Source organism: Panthera uncia, chromosome X, assembly GCF_023721935.1.
Source record: "Panthera uncia isolate 11264 chromosome X, Puncia_PCG_1.0, whole genome shotgun sequence".
Taxonomy (NCBI): domain Eukaryota; kingdom Metazoa; phylum Chordata; class Mammalia; order Carnivora; family Felidae; genus Panthera; species Panthera uncia.
In genome coordinates, this window is record NC_064817.1 from 72,789,592 (window position 1) to 72,797,802 (window position 8,211).

At 39.0% G+C, this 8,211-nt stretch overlaps 1 pseudogene; it reads left to right on the forward strand.

The window, feature by feature from the left end:
* Nucleotides 1–6,826: 6,826 nt before the first annotated feature.
* On the forward strand, nt 6,827–7,329 carry LOC125931815 (peptidyl-prolyl cis-trans isomerase A-like; annotated as a pseudogene).
* The last annotated feature ends 882 nt before the right edge of the window (nt 7,330–8,211 follow it).

An 8,211-nucleotide genomic window follows, 5' to 3' on the forward strand; every position in this document is an offset into this window, starting at 1 on the left:
GGAGCAAAATGCACCCCCCCCATTGGACCACCCACTTCAGATATCTCCACTGGTGCCCCAAATGAAAATTGACAATGGGGAAAAATTGATTGAGTTTTAGGGGTACACAGGTGAAACATATTCAATGTTTAAACTAATTTAAGTTTATTGGACCTGTCTTTAAAGTTATCGACAAAGGTCAAATAAGCTCATGTTATCTCTGTTGCAATTTGTTAATGATAGTTAATTTTGCCTGTCTCAAAGTTTTCATGGGTAATTGCTAAGATAACTTTCAAGGTCCTTGGTAACCTGAAACTTTCCAAATAGGATGGAATACTAAAGCTTTGATTATTGAACATAGGTTGTGTTTTGAACTTCTTATTGCTGAGAAATTAAGGCTATTCGGACTTATTGCAAATCATGCTTTGTACTTAATTGGTTCATGAATATACCATCTAAAAATATTCTGATGTAAACACCTCTCACTTGTTTACTAAGTCTTCAATTGGAGACTAAGGTTTCCTAAGAGTTAAAATTCTGCCAAATGTACTTAAGACTGATGAAAATAAAGAAAGCAACTCTGTATGTAGGAAAATAGGAGGCGTATAAGAAAGATATAAGGAATGGAAATAAGGTTTCGTTGAGGGTAGAAGAAAGCAATTTTGTCCTAAATGAGACAGGTTATTTGGAAAGAAAAGGCTTTGGGACAAAGTTTAAAAGCAAAAGAAAGTTGTAGAAGGTTAAGATGAATGGAATCTTAAAAGTACACTAGTATAAAGTTGAAATCCTGCCTTTCTCTCTGCTCAAATGGCAAAGTTTTCTTGAACTGTTGATCTGCTCTTGATAGGGCAATGCAAACAAAGGTCTATCCTCCAGGAAAATCAAAGTTTTAGGTCTCATCTCTATCAGGTCTTTGATTACTTAGTTAAAATTTCTCAATGTTAAAGGAGTTAGGTTTTGATAACAACTGTATAATGCTATACATTCACCTTTGGGATATTTTTTGCCACTTTGGTTGAATATATAAAATTGTAAGATTTGTAATGATCTGTAATCCTATTTAGGATGCACTTAGGACTTCTGGTGTTTTCACAAACTTCTCAGGGTTTAAATGGTAAATGAAGACTTCTTGACCAATTAGGCCCTGTTATTTGGGATGCTAAGTTACTTGGAAAAGTACTGCCATACAATGGTAAACCTTAGATTGTATTACACAGGTAAATGCTGTAACTGCCCAAATCTATATGCAATTTCTAAAGATTTAATGTTTTGGTATAAGGTCATCACTTAATATTCTGATTACTTGAGATGTTATGTGTCACAGAAATAACGGAATGTGTCAATTGCATCATAATGAAGTCTCATCAGATCTTTAATGATGTCTATTTCTGATATTTTGTCATTTATCATTGTTCTTATTCTCTCACAAAATGTGTTTCTTCTTCCAGGAGATTTATAAAAAGGACTTTGGGGATAAATACAGGTATTCAGCATCTTTAAGATTAATACTAAAATGGGTAAAAATTTCCAGAAATAAAAAGCTGTATTCAAATTGAACAAGATTTAGGAACATTGGATTAAACAAACTCAGGAAGATTACTGTTTTGTGATTCGTGTTGAAAATATTGCTGGTTCTCTAATATTTCCTCTTCCAGATTAAGGAAATTTTCTCTTAAGATATGTATGATACTAAAAAAATGTCATAAAGTATGCATTTGTATACTGAAGAATTTATCTTTTCTCTCTACATAACTCACCTGAAATTCAAAACTCTCAGAGTATTCTTTCTTTCCTGGCAATTACAATTGTTTGCATAACTTCAATGAGAATCTGTTCATCTTATAACATGTCATCATTTGGAAATACTGGTTATTTTACCAAGGATTTGACTGGAATGTCATATTTGAGGATGACATTCATAGACTCAGATATGACCAGACAGCTTTAATGAATTAGGGTTGGCTTTATAAAACATGGAGCCATAAAACCGCTTGGAAATGTTGGCTTGGTGCCTTGCTTGCAGAGTTCCCAGCAGCCTCCCCAGGTAAGTAAGGAAGGCAACTTCCTGGCAGATGCAGGAACCTCAGGATATCTTGGGGACCTCATGAAGAGTAATTCACCCAATTCTACAGGTATTTCAGGTCTGTCTGATGGCAAATACAGGCTTCTGGCTTGGAGAGGCTACTAAAAGTTCAACCCGGAGATTCCTCATAAAAGTTTCCAACAAAGCAAACTTTAAGAGATCCTCATGATCAATCGCTATTCTTGCTGAGCTTATGTAAATAATTAGGCTAGATTTGTTAAGACTGGATTTGTTCTACAAATGCACTGGTCTCAATTTGGCTATCTCTGGAAAGGGTGGGTTTTAGAGAGAACAACTATGTTTCAACAATGAACTGTTATGGTTGTTAAATTCTAGTTATGATTGCCTTTAAATGTTTGTTGTTTGCCTAAACTAGATACTTTAGGTAAACTTCAGAAAATTGTCACAATATTTTATGTATAAGCAATCTTCTGTGTTTGTTATTCTATGGGGATAATAATAAGACCCCATGGGCATACGATTATTTCAACAACTGGAAAACAAGATGGCTCTCTAAATATGCAAACCATATATTCTCTAAACCTGATCTGACAGTTCCCATAAACCCGATTCTTTTGAAGACTTGGAGGTGGACTTTACAGACATACAACCAAACAGAGGATTCAGTTTCAGTTATCACCCCATGGGTCCATCACTCCAGAGCTAAGAAGGCTAACTCAGAGTAACCCTCAACCTGGCGAAGTGATCTATATCCACTCAACCCGCTTAAACTGACCCTCAATAAGACACTGGCCCCTGAGATCTCCAGCCCTGCTCCAGCCACACCCTGGAAGCTGGCTGGCCTGCCCAAGGCAGAAGATTGAGGAATCAACATATGGACCGAACCCAAGGGTTTGGATGCAACTTTGCCAGCCCTTGCCCCTTACTGGTGTCATAGCCCTGATCTTACTTCTTGCTGTTGGGCTGATAGAGACTGCAACAACAAGCTGGACATTGGACTAAAGATACATGCCAGGTCTCACATACCTCATTTGGATGGGAGGAATTTTAAGTATTGCCTGTATATTATGATAACTGCTCTCACCCTCACAACTGCTGCTTACCCACTTTGCCCCCAGGATTGTTATATGACAATAAGGGGGTTGAGGGCATTCAGTGCCTTCACCTCCCTCCACAAAGATTGCTACAAGGGAAAAGCACCCATTCTCTGTAAGTCACCCAGTGCCCTAAGGACTAAGTATTGGACTGAGGAGATAACCCAAAATGTCAGTAACCCATGTCACAACAAGTGCCTCCAAAGAGAGAAGGGAGCTTGCTACACTTACCTTCCTCAATGGGGGATCTCAGATGGGGGAAGGATGAAAGGGTCCTGAAAATGTTATAAAGGATACCCAGGACAGGGTAATATAAGCCATAAATTTGACCACTCCCCTGGCAGCCTACCAGGGTTTAAGCCTTTAAGCCCTCAATCATATGCTTACCAATTCCCCATTCCAGTGTTAGGCCAACACTATTCTACAAGTCCTCCATAAAATAGATAATCACACCCAAACCTGCTGGAGGTGCTTGCCCCTCAGCCAGAGGGCTTACTTAGCCACCCCCATCCCTTTGGCCTGGGAAGCTCCTGAAAATCTCAAAACCAACACTTCTGTCTTAATTGGACCCCTGGCCACTGGGGTCAGTCTCACAAATCCCGACAATCTAATCTGTACAGTCCCTGAAGGTGTGAACGGTACCTCTCTATGTAGAAGAAATATAACCTTAAAGAGGAATACAACCCTATGTTCAACCCATGGGGTGTTCTATCTGTGTTTTAAATTGGCCTACCAATGCTTAGAGGCCAACAGGACTCAGATATGTTATTCCATCTTCCTAACCCCAGAAATATCCATATACACTGAATATCAGCTGCCAACAGCCTTTAGCCCCAAGTCCTGGTCTAAATGGGCAGTCTTGCTACCCGTTCTGATTAGAGCATGAATTGTGACAGGAATAGGAACAGGAATAGGGGGCATAGGTTCATCCGTAGGACTATACCATAGACTATCTCAAGAGCTAAATGAAGACATGGAATGGGTGGCAGATTCTCTGGTAACCTTACAAAGCCAAATAAACTCTCTGGCAGCAGTGACCCTCCAAAATAGGCAAGCCCTCGACCTCCTCACTTCAGAAAAAGGAGGGACTTGCATCTTTCTGGGGGAGGAATGTTGCTATTTTGTAAACCATTCAGGAATAGTTACAACTAAGGTTAAGGAACTCAAGGAAAAAAATCAAGGTAGACAACAGGAAAGTATCAGTCAATGGAAAGGATGGAATCTCATGGATTTGGCATCCTGGCTTCCTGCCCTGGCGGGGCCCCTCCTCTCCATAATTTTACTTGTATCCATTGGCCCCTGTATGCTGAATGCCATGGCACGTTTTATTGAAAACACTGTTGCTCACCAAACTACTGCATATATCTTAGTCTTCCGAGAGTACCAACCTGTAAAACTGAAAGGTGATGCCTACTAAAAGTTTTTTTTTTAAGGCATCAAAGTGGGGTAATGTTGGAGAAGTGATAAAGTACACCAAAGATGGCTGATTGGGCTAAAACAAACTTTGGCCTCTAGCTTATAGACCCGTCCTCCAGGTTCTTCTTTCTTTGTTTGCTGTGCATGCAACCCCTCCCCCCAACACACACACAAATATGGAGGCTGATAACTATAAATTACCCTTTCTGCTCGCATTTGGAGCTCAGATCTTTGGAGAAACGGTCTTCTCTGATCCCTCCGGTATTAAATAAATCTCCAATCCACCAAGATCTCTGAGTGCCGCTTGGTTTGTCTGCCAGCGTTCCAGCCTGTTTCTGTAACAAAGCATCTTCATTTTCATGTAAGGCATCACCACTTTTCTGTACTTCTGTGGTTGGAGATGAGCTGCACTTTATTAGATTTTCTTGCGCAATTGCCAGTCCATCAAGCACAACTAATAATTCACCAGTTTGCAGTGTGCCATTCTTGTTTTTTGAAGAAAGATTTAATTGTTCTTTCACTCTCTCCAATTTTCCATTGTGTATTAACAGAGCTTGTTTCAGATCAATTGTTGCTCTTCCTAATAAAGTGTCTGCCTTTAAAGTATAATGACTTCAAACTCAAAATCCCAATGTAATCTATGGGATCACATTTATAGTTAGCTGTTCATCCTATTTTGGATTAGAAGAACTACTGGATTTTTCTGTTTTCTTAATTTCTCCATCTACAACTACTTCTGTATATATTGCTGTTCCAAATAAGTTCTTTTTTCTATTTGGTTTGGCACTAGAGAAAGTTACTTGTAACTGTGACCTTCCACTGTGGTTATTACTAGTATCAGACCGTGGTGAAGCAGTGGCCAAGTCCCAATATTCAGCTTAAACTATGTACCAGTAACTGTGCTAGACACTGGGACTTATAAAGATGAGTAAAACACTATTCCTTTTTTCTTTTTCTTTTTTTTTTCACTATTCCTTTTTTCAGGGACCTCATAATCTAGTGAGGAGACAAATACGGCAGGAAGCTGTCAGCTCACGGAGGTCAGGCGACCTTGGCAAGTGGCACCCCCTCCAGCGGCAGGCACCCTCACCCTTCTGCGCCCAAGATCAGCAGTGGTGGCAGCAGCCACCCAGGGCCCTGCAGCCCAGGCCATCTGCAGCCACTTGGAACCTGGTCGCTGTGCTCACCAACACCTGACACTACTGCCACCCCCACACTGGCCACGCGCCACCCCCAGCAGACCCCAAACCTCCCTCCTCAGGAGCATGCCAGGAGCTTGCCCCTCCCCATAGGCCCCCGCACTGTGTGCTGCACCTTGGCCGCCTAAAACCGCCAACTCTGGACCCGGAATCTGGCTTCCATCTAAATTGTTTGCTTTTAAATAGCAAATTCACTAAGGGAGGTAGGCCCTAAGGATGCCCTAAGGGTGGATTATTTATTTCAGTTCAGCCCATTCCTATTGTTATCTACTCCCAAACCCAGTTTTCTTGTCTAAGGCAATATATTATGAAAAACAAAAATTCTAATTTGAGACAAATGCCATGTTCAAAATTTTACTTTCTGGTTTTCTTGATTTTAGGCATGTTTCATAATTCATTTTTAGAACCTAAGGTAACATCTTCCTTAAAAAAAAAAAAGTACAAGCAAACAAAAAATGTTTTGGTTTATTTCTGAAACAGGCTTACCATAGCTATAATGAGTTTACAAAAGATTTCTGTTAGACATCCAGCATAAGAGCATTTATTTACTAAAAATTTGAAATTTGTCATGCATTCATAAATTAAACATTTGACTATTGATTCAAATCTTAGTCAAATTGTGCATATCATAACTTACATAGATTTTTGTAAATTTTTTATTTTGCTTCGTTTTTATTCCTGGCAAACAAAGCTTTAGGTAAAAATCACATTAATTCTTCCATATCAAGAAATGGCTAAATTAAAAAAAAAATGATTATATCAGACTCAAAAGCTTCTGCACAAAAAAAGAAACAGTCAAAAACAAAAAGACAACCTACAGAATGGAAGGAAGTTCTTGCAAACCATACATTGGATAAGGAACTAATATCCAAAATATATAAAGAACTCATACAACTTAATAACAAATAACAAACAATCCAAGGAAAAAATGGGCAGAAGAACTAAATAGACATTTTTCCAAAGAGGACATCAAAATGTCCAACAAGCATGTGAAACGATGCTCAACATCATTCATCATCAGGAAGATGAAAATCAAAACAACAATGAGGCCTTGCAGATGCCCACCACCCTGGAGCTCCCTGCGCCATCCAGCCATGCTCACTCCCACTGTGTTCTTTGACCTCCTTATGGTGAGCAAGCCCTTGGACTGTGTCTTCTTTGAGCTGAGGACAAATTTCCAAAGACAACATAAAACTTTCATGCTCTGAGCACTGGAGAGAAAGGATTTGTTTATAGATTCCTGCTTTCACAGGACTATTCCAAGATTTATGTGTCAGAATGGTGACTTTACATGCCATAATGGCACTGGCTGCAAGTCCATCTACGGTGAGAAATTTGATGATGAGAATTTCATCCTGAAGCATACAGGCCATGGCATCTATACTTGGCAAACGCTGAAACCAACACAAATGATTCCCAGTTTTTCATCTGCACTGACAAGACTGAGTGGTTGAACGATAAGCATGTGATCTTTGGCAAGGTGAAAGAGGGCATGAATATAGTGGAAGCCATGAAACACTTTGGGTCCAGGAATGGCAAGACCAGCAAGAAGATCACTATTGCTGATTATAGACAACTCTAATAAATTTGACTTGTGTTTTACCTCCACAACCATTCCTTCTGTAGCTCAGGAGAGCACCCTTTCACCCCCATCTGCTTGAAATATCCTATAATCTTTGTGCTCTCACTGCAGTTCTATAGGTTCAATAGTTTCTTTATTCCCCTCCAAGTCTAGCTGGATTGCAGAGCTAAGTTTATGAATATGAACTAAAAACTAAACAACAATAACAACAACAACAAAATCAAAACCACAATGTGATATCACCCCACACCTGTTAGAATGGCTATTATCAAGATGAGGCAACAGGTGTGGGCCTTTTAAAAAAAGTACATACACATTGTTGGTAGGATCATAAATTTGTTTAACCACTATGGAGAACAATAGGGAGGCTTCTCAAAAAAATTAAAAATAGATCTATCATATGTTCCAGCAATTCCACTTCTGGGTATATATCCAAAAAGATGAAAATAGGATTTTGACATAATATATGCACTCTCATGTTTACTACAGCACTATTTACAATAGCCAAGATATGGAAATAACCCAAATGCCCATCAATGAATAAATAGGTAACAAAGATGTGGCACTTATACATAATGAAATATTACTCAGCCATGAGAAAGGGGTATATACTGTCATTTGTAAAAACATGGATGGACCCTGAACACATCATGCTAAGCATGATAAATCAAAGAAAGACAAGTACTGTACAATATCACTTATATGTGAAATCTAAAAAAGCGAAACCTTTAAAAAAAGAGAGAGAGAGAGTAAAATGGTGGTTACCAAAGGGTTGGAGGGGGTTGAGATTGATGGTATTTAAGGATACAAACTTGTAACAAGTAGTAAATAAGCCATAGAAATCTTTGCACGCTATACTGAATATAGATAATATTGTACTATAATTATGTAATGTGA